Genomic DNA, 15617 nt, shown 5'->3' with positions numbered 1-15617 from the left:
AATAAGGAACTGATGCCAATAAAAGATTGTTCCACTCAACTGTGACCCCAAAGCTGTTCATAAATGCTGTCTCATTCTTTGCAGTGGACATAGGCATTAAGGCAGAACAGTGTTGGGTCTGTGCTGAGTCATCATTTCCTATAGTAGACACCTTTCATTACGACTGCTAGGTTTTAGCCCATACAATCAGAATGCATATACCACATCTTAGACCTACAGTCTTTCTGTTCTTGGTCAAAACTGGTAGTTTTCTTAATTATTAAATATGTGGACAAGGGCAGTGTTCTCAGGTATAGAATAAACTACTTTCCTGAAAGTCAGCTTGCCAATACTGGGTTAATAATTTCTGTTTAATAAGAATTGTGAAGACTCAATAATCTGTTTTCCAGTTTGGAAAGTACATCTTTGACCATTGAGCCTTTAACATTTACTCATAATGAAGGCTTATTCCTATCCTCCAGAGTACTTCTAAGTTGTCTATCTTGTTTGGTTAACACAATGCCCTACAAATATATCAGTGTAATATTTTATAGAATATTCATAGCAATATATACTTTTGAGTATATTAAGAAACAGAGATGGTTGGTGTAGGCCTATGATCTCAGCACTGAGAAGATGGAGGCAGAAGAACAGAAGTCAAAGGCAGATTATTCACATACATAGTGATATCTTCCCTGAAAACCCAAGGGTCAGAACTAAGAGCTCTTACTGTTACTCACAAGCTCTGAAGAAGCAGAAATATAAGGTTTATATTACATACCAAAAGCCATCCCACTGACTAGAGAAGGCTCAAAGTACATCCTTTAAAGTCATGGAAGATTATCTGCTCCTACCACTCCTGTTCAGATCAGTAAAATCATTCCTAAACCATCAGCGAGAGTGACATGGCAATGGGGCATGGGGTCAGGTTGTCAAAGTGTGGCCCTTTTCAGATAATAAGATTCTAGTCTGAAGGAGTAGTAAAGATTCTCCTGGAAGACTCTTGGATCTGGTAAACACATTCAGCTAATCAACAGGACCATGCACAGAGGAATGATCCACTGAGAGGCCCAGTCAGTTCGTGTCTGAGCTTAAGTCCCTGCAAAGAGGAAGGTTTACAGGCAATGACTGATGTCTAAGCCTTCCACTTTGATTGGGTGCAACTCTGAAAGGTCAGTTAAACTCTCAAGCCTATGGTGAGACCACCTGACTAAGGCCTCAAATAAAGCAGACTTGGGCCCAGGCTTCTCCTGCCCAGTCCTGTCACTGGCTTCCTTAGAGGCTGATCTGTTTCTAGAGAACCACTTCAGAATTGTGTTACATTGCATCAGTGTGGTCATCTTCCTGTTTATGGAGCTGATGTAGTCCCCTAAGACTGTACAGTTTCATATAGGCTCTGAGAATGCAACTTCTTGTGGGCACACTTCCAATCACAGGTATCTGGGCCATTCTTACTTTAACAAATAGTCTTTTAGGTAATAAACAAACAAATACCTTAAATAGATTGTTATCTGTGCTTCTGCATGCTCACAAGTAAAAACTAAATGAGGTATCGAACAAGGAACTATCTTAGATGGTTTCTTAGACTTGGCCTCTCATGGGAGAAAGACCCTAATACCAATGGTTCTCAAACTACATGTCACGACCCTCTGGAAAGTTGAATGATCCTTTCAAAGAGGTCACCTAAGAACATCAGAAAACACAGATATTTATATTATGATTCACAACACAAGCAACATTAGAGTTATAGAGTAGCAATAAAATATTTTACGGTTGGCAGTTGTATACCATGAGGACCTGTATCAAAGGATCACAGTGGTAGGAAGGTGAGGACCACTTCTCTGTACCTATGGAGACTTCTTACAGCCCGACCCACACTGTGGAACAGCTGTTCTGCTATCTAATTCTTGACAATTAGCTCAAATGGATGTTTTTAGATAGTTTAATTTTATGTTATGGGTATTTTGTCTGTATATGTGCCAGAAGACGGTATCAGATCCTGGAGTTCTGTCTGTGAGCTTTCACATGGATGCTAGGAATTGAATTCAGGGCCTCTGAAAAAGCAGCAAGGGCTCTTAGCTCCTATGCCATCCCCCTATCTCTATGTTTGTTTTTTAACCTTTAAGAGTTTCTTTCTCCTTCATCACAAGCTTCCTCTCCCTTCAAAGCTTAATACATAAAGAATCTATTTTTTATTTTTTGAGCCTGTGGTTTTTATTCTTTTTTCTTTTTTAAAAATTGGATATTTTATTTATTTACATTTGAAATGTAATCCTTTTTCCTAGTTTCCCCACTGCAAATGCCCTATCCTCTTCCTCTTTCCCCCTTCCCCTGCTAATATGAGGGTCCCCCCCCCAACTCTTGCTTCACCACCCTAGCATTTCTGTAAACTGGGCATGAAGCTTTCATGGGACCAAGGGCCTCCCCTCCCATTGATGCCAGATAAGGCCCCTTCAGCTCCTTCAGTCCTTCCCCTGACTCCTCCGCTGGGGTCTCTGTGATCAGTCTAATGTTGGCTTCACGCATCCGCATCTGTATTGGTCAATGTGAATTTATGTTAAGGTGATATATGATATGACAGTGAAGAAAGAGGCAGGGGAAAGGCTAGGAAACTGGAAGAGGAGGAGAAAAAATGGAGAAAAAAATTCAAGATGGACCCGGAGAAAGCAGACCTGAATCCTGGTGACCGTAACTGTTAATGGGTAGATAGGAATGTTTTAAGGGATTCTATAGGTCTTCTATCTCATATAGAAGGACAGTTTGTATCTTTGTCCATTTGATGTAATCTTATAGTATAGAGGGTTTGTGGATTGAGAATGTAATTATAAACCTGTATGAAAGGTTATCGGGCCTTAGAGTCATGTGTGTGTCAGGCGGTGGGGTAAAGGAATAGCCGGGGCAGAAGCACCAGGGTGGGCGGAGTGAACTGCCAGGGAAGGGAATCATGTAGAGAGTGCAGCTTGTGGACTGAGTGACAGAGCCTGTGCACACAGCTTCATATTAAATGGCGTCCGCAGAGTGAGACCGTGGGGACCGATAAAGAGATAAACCTTTCCATTTTTAATATTTACAGCAACAGATCAGGATCTGGCAGAGCCTCTCAGAGGAAAGCTATATTAAACTCCTGTCACCAAGCACTTCTTGGCATCTGCAATAGCATCTGGGTTTGGTGTCTGCAGATGACCTCTCCTTCAGTCTCTGCTCCACTCTTTTTACCTGTATTTCCTATACACAGGAGCAATTCTGGGTTTAAATCTTAGAGATGGGTGGGTGGCCCCATCCCACAACTGGGGAGCCATGTCTAGCCTCTGAATATGGTCTTTATGGGTTCTCCCTCCCCTTTGTGGGGTTGCTTCAGCTAATGTTATCCATGTGAGGTCCTGGGAGGCTCTTGACTTCCTGACATCTGGAACTTTCTGGTTGCTACTCCCATTTTCCCATCCCCCATTGCTACACACCTCTGTTCAGTTTCCTGACCCTTAGTACATCTATCTCCTCCCATACCTGATCCTGCCTGCCCTCTTTCCCTTTTTCTCCTTTCCTACTCCCAAGTCCCTCCCACCTTCTACCTCCTGTGATTATTTTGTTCCCCATTCTAAGTAGAACTGAAACGTCCACTATTTGGTTTTCGTTCCTCTTGAGCTTCATGTGGTCCGTGAGTTGTATTATGAGTGTTCCAAGCTCTTTGCCTAAAATCCACATATCAGTGAGTACATATCATGTGTATTCTTTTGTTAATGGGTTACCTCGCTTAGGATGATATTTTCTAGACCCATCCATTTGCCTGCATATTTCATGAAGTCATTATTACTAATATCTGAGTAGTATTCGGGAATCTGTTTTAATTCTCATATTGGAAAAATCAAACAATCACATTCTGCCTTAGATAACACCACATCAATTCCTCAACATAGTCAAGGGTAGTTTTTTTGGTCTCCTAGTTAGTTTCAGCTATTAACTTGACACCAACCAGAATCTTCCAAGGAGATGCCAACTAGAGGATTGCCTGTGAACATCTGTGTGTGCTGGGGCATTTTTGTTCTAATTGAGGTAAAAGGGACCAGCACACTGTGGTCAGTACCATCCCTAGGCTGAGAGTCCAAGGGTTCATAAGAAAGCTAACTGAGCATATTATGGAGTAAGTCAGAAAACAGCATCCCATCTCCTGCCATGGTTTCAGCTCCAAGTTTCTGTTTCGATGGAGTTTCTGCTTACCTGAGTTCTTGTCCTGCCTTCCTTTTGTGATAACCTATTGATCCATCTGGCATACAGACATAGCCTTAGCACACGCCTTTAATCCCTAACCGTGAAAATAAGTTTAGTTTGTTAGAAGGAAACACCCATGTTTGAAAGTGATGTATAACTGATGGACAGACAAAGTGACAAATCAGAGAAAGATTTGACAGCATGAGACAGAGATATGACATGTCCAACTTACAGGAGAACAGTACAGGGGAAAAAAAGCCACTTAAGAGCAAAGCAAAGAGAGGGGGGATGGGCAGTATGTGTGTGTGTGTATGTGTGGGGGGGGGCAGTTGTGCAGAGACAGGTTGCAGAGAGAACAAGCTAGACATAGGTGAAGACATAACAAACCAGAGAATGAGAATGAGCCAGAAGATTAGAACATATTATCAAAGTTAATGTGAGGCCAAGCAGAAAAATTCAGTCAGAAGCTTAGAGAAGCCAGACTGAATCAGTCAGCCTGAAATATTAGATTGTTAGGTAGGCTGGAAACTTCCAGGTCTGTTTGTGTATTTGCACAACTTTGGGTACTTTTCTAATCTCATAGCTTCATCTGAGGAAGCAAAAATAACATTTGCAACTTATAAGATGAAATAAACCTTTTCCTCCACATCAACAGAAAGAAAAGCAGGAAAATGAGTATATAAACAATTTTAAATTAAAGCTTTATTTTCTTTTCATTGCTCCCAGTACCTGACGACAGGTCAGATCTATAACATACTGCAATTCAGGGGCCAGCAAGATGGCTCAGTGGCTAGAGTTGCCTAATCATTTGAGTTTGATCACAAGATACACATGATGTAAGGAGAAACCTGTCAAAGGTTGTTCTCTGATCTCCACAGGCAGGCTATGGCATTTGTCAACAATAACTAAAATATGATATAAATATAAGTAAAAAACAAGCTTTGCATTTCATTTGCATTTTGACCTAATTTTTGTCTATTAAAAATTTAAGCAATGTGGCCACTTCATAAATAACCCTCATTTAAAATAAGACTCATTTTCTATGTGTTTCAAAGTTAGGATGTATATAGTAAACTCAACATTTTCAATGTTTGAAAATTTAGATATTAATTAAAATAGTATCAGGATATTCAACTAAGTTTAGTGTCTGTAGCCAGCTTAAAATCTGAAAATAGTATTGATTTTAAATAGTTATTTTAATGCATTCATCTAATTGCATTTTAGTCTTCAGTGAGTATATAAAATGGTTTTAAGAAGCACATGTAAAAAACAAAATCTCAGTATTCTTCCTTGTTTGTTAGAAGTTTGCTGGAGAAAAGGACCACACGCAGGGAGTTTGTTGATGTGCTGATGCTAACGAATTCTTGTGCGCATATTCCTAATGTTTCCCTTTCTTGTCTCCCTTTTCTTGTTTTCTGTCTTTTTCACTACATTACACTGATTCAAACAAGCTGAAGATGTGTCCTGCCATGGCTGAGGGATGGTCATCAAAGTGCGAGAGGGATGAAGAGCAAGTACAGTAAGGGTCTGAGTAAAAAGTGCAGAGGCAGACAGATGAGGGCTGTACTGCACATCCTCACTCACAGGTCAACTCTGTAATAAGCCTCCCAATGTTCCTTTCCTGCTGAGATTCACTTCCTGGATAAAGAACTCAGGAAGATGGTTAGCTTTGTATCTGATATTGCACTGAATCCAAATTTTAACACTAATTGTTATGTGGTCTTTTATCAATGCATCTGAAGCTTGGTTTATAGGGAGACAGGGTACAGACATTACAGGGTTTTGAAACAGACACATACATTTAACAAGCGCCACTCAGTTACTCGCTCACACTCAGATTTGATGAATTTGTAACAAGCAGTTTTTATTAAGTCAGAACGAATGCACATTAGCTCTGCTCATTCTTAAACATCAGAAGAATAAAAGGACAGTGTTTAATATGTTCTATTTAGCAAACAAGAAGGCAAAGATAACATTTATAAAGGAGAAAGAAGAATGGGATTAGAAAGGTGATAAATATGTTAGATGCAAGAGAGCAAGGCACATGCTTAAGGACAATAAATGAGAAATGTAAATCTCAGACTCTCTGTCCTGTTTAAGTTTTTGCAAACGACAGAGGGATCTCATCACTTCCTCCAGGGTTGTCCAGACTATAAAATTACTGAGCCAAGTCTGGAAGTAGCCCTTCCTGGGCCAGAACAGGGTACCAATAGCCTGGGGCTGGAGACTGTTGTGGACCACCGGATACACACAGTGAGAGAACTTTGGTCCTTCAGAAGAGCAGCACATACCCGCAACTGCTAAATTATCACCCCCAAGCCCAAAATTGACATATTCAATTGGCTTCCACTTAATGAATTTAGTGAATTAATAAACACCTCCCATGGCCTTTGTAGAGTTTGAGCCGTATAGATTTCTGAGGACTGGCGTCTCTCTCGTACTTTCTGCTGTACCAGGGAACTCACTTTGATTTGTAATCTTGGATGTTCAGGGTCAGGCTAGTTGTATTCATGACTGTAATTACATAACAAATGTTTCTGCAAATCAAGTATGGATGGGGTCAGACAATAGGTATTTACTTGTATTAAAATTGAATAAAGTGTTTTGAAGTGACTTTAAGAAGAAATAGCTAAAAATGATGTCACATTATGCTCATCAAAGTATTTGGGGAACAAAACTGTAGCCATGGTGATTTTGAGGCTTCATCATGCTTTTTACTTCATTAAAGAATTTAAATGAGTTTGAAAAATCCTGAAACTGCAAATCTTTGTCAAGACAGTCAATGTGGCTTAGATGAGAAGGCTAGGTGAAATGCCCACCAGGCATTCAGTCCCAAAGGAATTGGTATTTTTGTTTATTTCATTTGTCTTACATCCAGGTGCTGGTTATTCTGTGCAAATCTATTCATGTGATCATAAAAATTCACTTGATTTAGACAATGGAAAAAAATCACTTCTTGCTTCTGACTCTCCCAAACGTTTGTTCAGATCATTTTTCAGATGATGTCTTGTAACTCTGACCCGTTAGGGATGCTCTGGTGGCCATATTTGAGGAGTATGTATGAAGACAGAGGGTGCCATGCACATTTTCTGTGTTGGCAGCTTTTATAATATACAACCTTCCCACATGATTCTACAGAAAGTGTTAGTTATTTTCTGGATGATTTGTGAATTCTAAAACCTTTTTGACACACATGTAACTAATTTAACCCCATTTTACCAGCATGGGATTTGTGGCTAGTCGTGGATTTTTGATTGATTAGCATTGGATTTGTGATTAGCTGCCTTTAAGAACAATGCCCTGGGCCTCTCTCTGCATTCGTACATAGCTGTCATCCCATATACAGAAAGGGAAGACCACTAGAGAGCACCTTGTAAGATGCCACTGAACTTCAAAATGTGTGTGTGTGTGTGTGTGTGTGTGTGTGTGTATGTGTGTGCATGTAACTTTACCTGGTTATCTCATCAAAGGCCATTTAGCATTTCCAATGTGAGGGAGAATCATTTGGCTTTTGTCAGCCTGGCATATATTACATTCAGTTCAGGTTAGTTACCATCATGTGGGTGTCATTTGTTCTGAAAAAAGGCACTCAGTTATTAAATGCATACTTAACCAGTTATTATTCTACTAGCAAAGCTGACTTCAGGAAGGAGGCTACCTCACAGACTTTCCAGCCACATACATGGGAGGGGTGGTCCCAAACCTGGACTCTGCATCAGGGTTTAACTCCCAGATTTATCAAGTGTCTCTGTTCACAGGGAATGAACTTCCACATGACCCAAACTTAGTCACCAAAGAACACTGGAATACCAGAAATACTGTCAGTTAGCATTTTAGCACACTGTATTTTTCTCAAAAATGCTAACAGATTTTGGCTGAAGGTCGGGGAACTACATTGTACCTGGCATGCAACTGACTTCTGAGTCTTCAGTCTGTTCTTGTTGTATGCCTGCAAGAGAGCAATGCATTATTACATGTTTTCTTTAAAAGACGTCATACATATATTTCTAAGGATTCCTCCAAATTTTTCCTTTTCCAAAATAAAAATCTAAAAGTGACAATGCAGGGGCCACTGTAGACTTTGTTGGTATCGTGAGAGGCTGCTGTGGTGAAGTGAATATTGAATTGAGAGGCCAAAATTAGAAGCTGCAAAATCACCTTTCAGACTTAAGGTTATGTAGGAATAAATAAGTTCTTCAGACAGTAATAAAATGGAAACTTTTGGGGAAGGGGCACTGTCATATCTCATGCTGACAGGCAAGCAAAGATCAGTGCTACTAAGTAGCCAACATAAAAGTGTATTCCTTAGGCAGAGCAAGTGAGGGCTGGTTCTAGAACCAGAACCTTGTAGTACTAGAAGAAGTACCAGTAAGTAGATTTTTCTTTTTAACTTGCTAACATACTACACACACTCAGTAAGCACATGACATCACACTGACCAATAGTTCTTCCCAGGATCTAAGAACATGGACTCTTCCATGTTCAGTTGATGTTCCTGGAAGGCCTGATCTTTTCTAGGGCAAATAGGCAGGGTGAAGGAGTCTGAGGGAAGGGGAATGGGGGTGGGGTAGGGTGGGCTGGGAGTAGTGGAGGGAGAGGAAGCTGGGGTTGAATGCATTGTATGAGAGAATATTAGTAAAAGTGAAAAAAGACATGGAGTCTGAAGACAAATTACTGCTTCTTGAGATTTTTTTTTTTTTTACTACTTATAGTTGTCCAGTGCTTCCATTTTTATAACAGGAAAATGGTGGGAGTCATTGTGGCTACACATGGTGCATTGCAGGCGGAGGTGAAGATCTGTAGGTTGAGCAGAAGTGCATAGGGTGAACCTGATATTGCACAGTCATCACTATGTATGTGCATTTATTGCTTCCCTGTGCTGGAACCTGGCTGTGAGGTCTTTGGGGCAGTGGCCCCACAGTGTCCTTTGTATTGTGTGGAAATTGTGTGCACGCTAAGGAGTTTTACTTTTAATTAGAGAAGCCTCTTGTGTGCTATGTTTTCCCTCCCTCCCTGGCATTTGGTGGTAAGTGTGCTGTGGTGAGGATTAGCAGGTCGGAGGGATGGCTAAAGCAGGCTGACAGCTTGATGTTCACACTGAAAAGTTTTCTGTCTTCCTCCTCCTCATGCCTGCTGTGAGGCACAGAATGAGTGAAGGGGGGACAGTGGCCTCTGGATTGAGATCAAATGCCTTGGAATGTGTGAGGTAATGTGAGAAAGAGAATGGAGAGATTTGGTTGTTAAAAACCTGTAAGAGAATTTTAGAGACATTACAGCTATTGATTTCTCATCTAGCCCTGGGGACCAATTAATCTTGGAGCGAATTCCCAGGAAGTTTGGGGTTAACTGATCCTCACGGAAACCAGACAAAGAGAATCAGAGTTCTAATGAAGTCCCTCTGGAGTGTGTTTCACAGGCTCTCGTGCTTCTGTAGTTTTTATATTGGCTGTAATTCTATTATGTCATTATTGTGTTGGACATAATTATGATAATGGCCATCATGGCTGACATGGTGGGATTATGACTTATTCATCTGTACACTTCCAACACCTCACATAATACCTTGCAAATAATGGGTACATAATGAGTGCTTGGAAAGGCATACATGAGTACAGAGAAAATAGGAGAGAAGAAGAGGGGGAAGGCAGGGGGAGTCAGAAGGAGAAAGAGAGATGAGAAGGCAAAGGAAGGGGAGAAATGCAAGAGGAAGGGGGGATAGGAAATGAAAGAGAATGAACAGATTGAGGGAGGGATACAGCGGAGGAAGGACATCCAGGAAGTTATCTTCAGAGTTACAGCAAGTGCCAGAAAGGTCTTAAAGATTCCTACAAAAGGGAGATAATCTTTCCCACAAACACAGCCCAAAGTAAAAGAACTGTTTTGAACAAAGATGCCAGGAGACTCATAGCTCAATTCCATCCAGTCACTACCCTGGAAGTTTTCAGAGTATAATGTATGTCAAAGAGGAGGCAGTCTAATGAGATTTATATGTCACATAGATTTAGAAAGCCATGTTTGCTAGTCGGGAAGGAAAAGGAGATTGAGATACTCTAACATTAGACACAGTATAAAAGAAATGTCATTGTATTACTCTTCACATGCTGCTGAAGCATGAACGGGAACGTTTTGTCTGTTTCTAACCCTTTGGTGGATTATGAAGAACAAACCCATTGCACTTTTGCTGAGCCAGAGCACCTTTCACACTTCTCTTAGTCTCCTGAGGTTGGTGACTTGCTTATTGTTCAGCAGTTTGCTTGCCAGACGGAGTCAGTGTAATGAGACTTTGGAAGCTAAATATGAAAAATCTCATGAATTTGGAAGCAAATGTGCTCTCTGCTTTTTGAAGACAAGTCGACTCCAGTTCCAGGACTGGCTCAGCACACTGCCTCTTCTCATTCACATTCCTAGTGTCTTAGCTCAGCTTATGAGGTGTGGGCAGCCACTACTTTTCAATGCTATTCCTGCCAGCAGTCAAAGTCACGTGACAACAGAGGTCCGACAGTGTTATATATCTGCTAGAGATAAAGTGGGAGTAGGACAGAAAACCCTAATTTCTTTCTGAGTGTAAGACGTGAAGATGTTGTTGGCAAAGAAAACCATAAAACTTAGTTCTCTTAAACATCAGGGCACTACAGATATCTACTTTATTCTTCTGTTATTTTTAGGTTGGCTGAGAAGATGTGAAAGAGCTGAAAAATAAGTAAACATTCACAGATATGCACTTCACATATATTGAAGGTGGCTGGCTTAGGGTTATTTACTTTCACTACAAATTATTTTGAACACATAAAAATATACTTTAATAGAATGCTTAGTAGAATTCTTGACTTTTCTCAAGTTTGTGAATACACACACACACACACACACACACACACACACACACACACACTAGAACTCCCCCTTTTTTTTATTTTTTTCAGTGTGTGGTTCACATCCAGACAAGCATCCTCCTGCTGAGCTACTCCTCAGCTCTTCCTTTCCTAGGTGCAATCTTCCACTTTTTCATGCCCTGTCACTCATAGCTATATGCTGTGGCAGTGGCACATGGATAGTCTCTGTACCCCAGCAGTACTGGTTTCTCCTGCTTACCTTTTCTTTACAACTGAGTGTTCTTTTTGTGTATCTTCTGTCAAGCTGGCTTACTACTGGTCATAAATTCCTTAAATATGTTCTTACCATGGGAAACTTTCCTTTCTCCTTTGATTATGACTGATAGTTTTGCTGGGTATAGTAGACTGAGCTGGCATCTGTAATCTTTTATAACTTGTAGAAATGAGTCTGAGACAGGATCCTTATGGTTTCTGCCTATACCTAGAGCTGACCCCGTGCTACAGCTCTCTATACCCAGATCCCACTGGGAGAAAGCCAGTTTCACAGGAATGTTGACACACCTGAGAACATAGATGAGACCACCACCTCCACTCAAATTCTTGGTTCAAGAAGAACCCTCCTAGAGCCCTCAGGACACAGGAACAGAGAAGTCTGGAACAGGGTCCTTTCAGTTTCTGCCTGGGCCCAGAGTTGATCCTATGTTACAGTTCTCTATAACCAGACCTTGCTGGAAGAAAGCTGGTTCCTCAGAAGTTCTATAACACTTGAGAACACAGGTAAGACCAAGACTTTTGCTATGAGGAATCCACCCAGAGCCCACAGGACCCAGGAACTGAGGAGCAGTCTAGGGTAGGATCCTTCCAGTTTCCACCTGTGTGTGGAACTGACCCAGTGCCAAAGCACTCAGTACCCAGACCCTGCTGGGAGAGAGCTGGTTCCCCAGAAGTTCTGACAGACCTGAGAGCACAGGAGGGTTAAGCCACTGTCAGAATCAATGAGATCAGCTAACACAAGAGATAAGCAACAAAGAAAGAAAAATTCAGAATAATTTCCCCTATGAATATCAATGCAAAGAATACTCAATAAAATTCTTGCAAACTGAATCCAAGAACACATCAAAATGATCATCCATCATGATCAAGTAGGCTTTATCCCAGAGATGCAGGGATTGTTCAACATATGGAAATATATATATAATCATCTCAAAGCATTTCTCAAAATTCAACACCCCTTCATGTTAAAAATCTTGGAAAGCGTAGGAATTCAAAGCTTATACCTAAACATAGTAAAAGCAATATACAGCAAACCAATAGCCAACATCAAACTAAATGGAGAGAAACGTGAAGCAATCCCACTAAACTCAGGGACTAGACAAGAATGCCCACTCTCTCCCTACCTATTCAACATAGTACTGGAAGTCCTAACCAGATCAATTAGGCAACAAATGGATATTGAAAGGATACAGATTGGAAAGAAAGAAGTCAAAATATCACTATTTGCAGATGATATGATGGTATACTTAAGTGACCCCAAAAATTCTACCAGAGAATTTCTAAATAAAACAACTTCAGCAAAGTGGCTGGATATAAAATTGACTCAAGCAAATCAGTAGCCTCCCTCTACTTAAAGGATAAACAGGCTGAGAAAGAAATTAAGGAAATGACATACTTCACAACAGTCCTAAATAATATAAAATACCTTGGTGTAACTCTAACCAAGCAAATGAAATATCTGTATGACAAAAATTTAGAGTCTCTGAAGAAGAAAATTGAAAATCTCAGAAGATGGAAAGATTTCCTATGCTCATGGATTTTCAGAATAAATATAAGAAAAATGGCCCTTTTGTCAAAAGAAATCTACAGATTCAATGCAATTCCCATCAAAATTCCAATTTAACTCTTCGTAGAGCAATTTGAAGATTCATTTGGAGTAATAAAAAGCACAGGATAGCAAAACTATTCTCAACAATAAAAGAACTTCTGGGGGAATCACCACACCTGACCTCAAGCTGTATTACAAAGCAATAGTTATAAAAACTGTATGGTATTGGTACAGAGACAGGAAGGTGGATGAAGGGAATAGAATTGAAGGTCTAGAAATGAACCCACACACCTATGGTCACTTGATCTTTGACAAAGGAGCTAAATCCATCCAGTGGAGAAAAGGTAGCATTTTCAACAAATGGTGCAGGTCCAACTGGAGGTCAGCATGTAGAAGAATGCAAATTGATCCATTCTTATTACCCTGTGCAAAGCTCAAGTCCAAGTGGATTAAGGACCTCCACATAAAACCAGATACAGTCAAACTAATAGGAAAAAAACGTGGGGAAGAGCCTCATGGGCATTGGGGAAATTTACCTGAACAGAATACCAATGGCTTATGCTCTAAGATCAAGAATAGACATTCTGTAAGGCAAAGGACACTGTTATTAGGACAAAACAGCAACCAACAGAATGGGAAAAAAGATCTTTGTCAATCCTACATCTGATAGAGGGCTAATGTCCAACATATACAAAGAACTCAAGAAGTTAGACTCCAAAGAATCAAGTAACCCTATTAAAAAATAGGGGACAGAGCTAAACAAGTAATTCTTAACTGAGAAATATCCAATGGCTGAGAAGCACCTAAAGAAAATGTTCAACATCACTAGTCATCAGGTAAATGCAAATCAAAGCAACCCTGAGATTTTTCCTCACACCAGTCGGAATAGCTAAGATAAAATCTCAGGTGACCTCAGATGCTGGTGAGGATATGGAGAAAGAGGAACACTCTTCCACTGTTGGTGGAATCACAAGCTGGTACAACTGCTCTGAAAATCAGTCTAGAGGCTCCTCAAAAAATTAGACATAGTACTACCTAGGAATGCGGCTATACAACTCCTGGGCACATACCCAAACGACTCTCAAACATCTAACAAGGACACATATTCCACCATGTTCATAGCAGCCTTATTTATAATAGCCAGAAGCTGAAAAGAACCCAGATGTCCTTCAACAGGAGAATGGTACATTTACACAATGGAGTACTACTCAGCTATTAAAAACAATGACTTCATGAAATTTTTGGGCAAATGGATAAAACTAGAAAAATGATTCTGAGCAAGGTAACCAAATCTCTCTATCTCTCTCTCTCTCTCTCTCTCTCTCTCTCTCTCTCTCTCTCTCTCTCTCTCTCTCTCTCTCACACACACACACACAAACCCAAAACAAATAAACAAACAGAAAACCACCCATGGTATGCACTTACTGGTAACTGTATATTATCCCAAAGGCTTGGAATGCCTAAGATACAATTCATAGACCACATGAAGAATGAAGACCAGTATGCAGATGCTTCAGGCTTTCTTTCTTACTTTATCTTACAACTTTATTTAAAAGAGAGATACATGTACAGATTTTTAAAAGCACTTTGGTATAAAACTATATGAACATATTTTTGTCAGTACTTGATTTTTTAAAGGTTTGATAGTATGCATTGAAATCTTACTAGTTATCATAAGCATAAAGTACACGTAAAACAAAATGTAACATGGAAATAATCAAAGTTTTCTTGGTGTGTATAGATTAGACATAACGATTTATAAATACCAAAACTTGACACAAGGCTATCTTCTTAGCTCTCAAGTTGTTAATGATTTAAGGTCTAGGTGTACCCCACTCTGAGTGGGTGTGCTTCAGTCCTTCTTAGAAGGGGGAACAAAACTATTCACAGGAGGAAATACAGAGACAAAGTTTGAAGCAAAGACTGAAGCAAAGGCCATCCAGAGTCTGCCGCACCTGGAGATCCAGCCCATATACAGCCACCAAACCCAGACAATATTTCTGATGCCAAGAAGTACATGCTGACAGGAGCCTGATATAGCTGTCTCCTGAGAGGCTCTGCCAGAGCATGACAAATACAGAGGTGGATGCTCACAGGCAACCATTGAACTTAGAACGGGGTCCCCCATGGAGGAGTTAGAGAAAGGATTGAAGGAGCTAAAGGGGTTTGCCACCCCATAAGAACAACAATACCAACCAAACAGGGTTCCCAGGGACTAAACCACTATCCAAATAGTAAAAATGGAGGGACCCGTAGCTCCAGCTGCATATGTAGCAGAGGATGGCCTTGTTGGGCATCAATGGGAAGAGAAGCCCTTGGTCCTGCTAAGCCTCAATGTCCCAGTGTAGGGGAATGTCAGGGCGGAAAGGTGGGAGGGGGTTGTTGGAGAAGCAGGGGCAGGGGGCGCCTATGAAGGGGAAACCAGGAAAGGGGATACCATTTAAAATGTAAATAAAATATATACAATTTAAAAAGAAATAATAATAACTTGTAGAAAATGGATCTAATCCCTTCTGGCTTTCAAGGTGATCACTGAAAACTCTGTTGTTATTCTGATGAGTCTGCCTTTGTACATGAATTGTTCTTTTTCTTAAAATCTGTTTTAAAAGGTCTGCTTGCAAAATCCTTTCTTTGCTCTGTACATGAGTATTTTCACTTTTATATGATGTTAAGAGTTATGGTCCTGTCTTTTTGGTGTTGTACATATTTTGTATCTTTTCTAAATACCTAAAATAACTTTTTGGTTCCTTGTGAATTTTACATCATGTATCCCAATCTCA

This window comes from Micromys minutus (genome assembly GCF_963924665.1).
Source record: "Micromys minutus genome assembly, chromosome: 1".
NCBI classification, from domain to species: domain Eukaryota; kingdom Metazoa; phylum Chordata; class Mammalia; order Rodentia; family Muridae; genus Micromys; species Micromys minutus.
Note: the sequence above shows the minus strand (reverse complement) of the source record.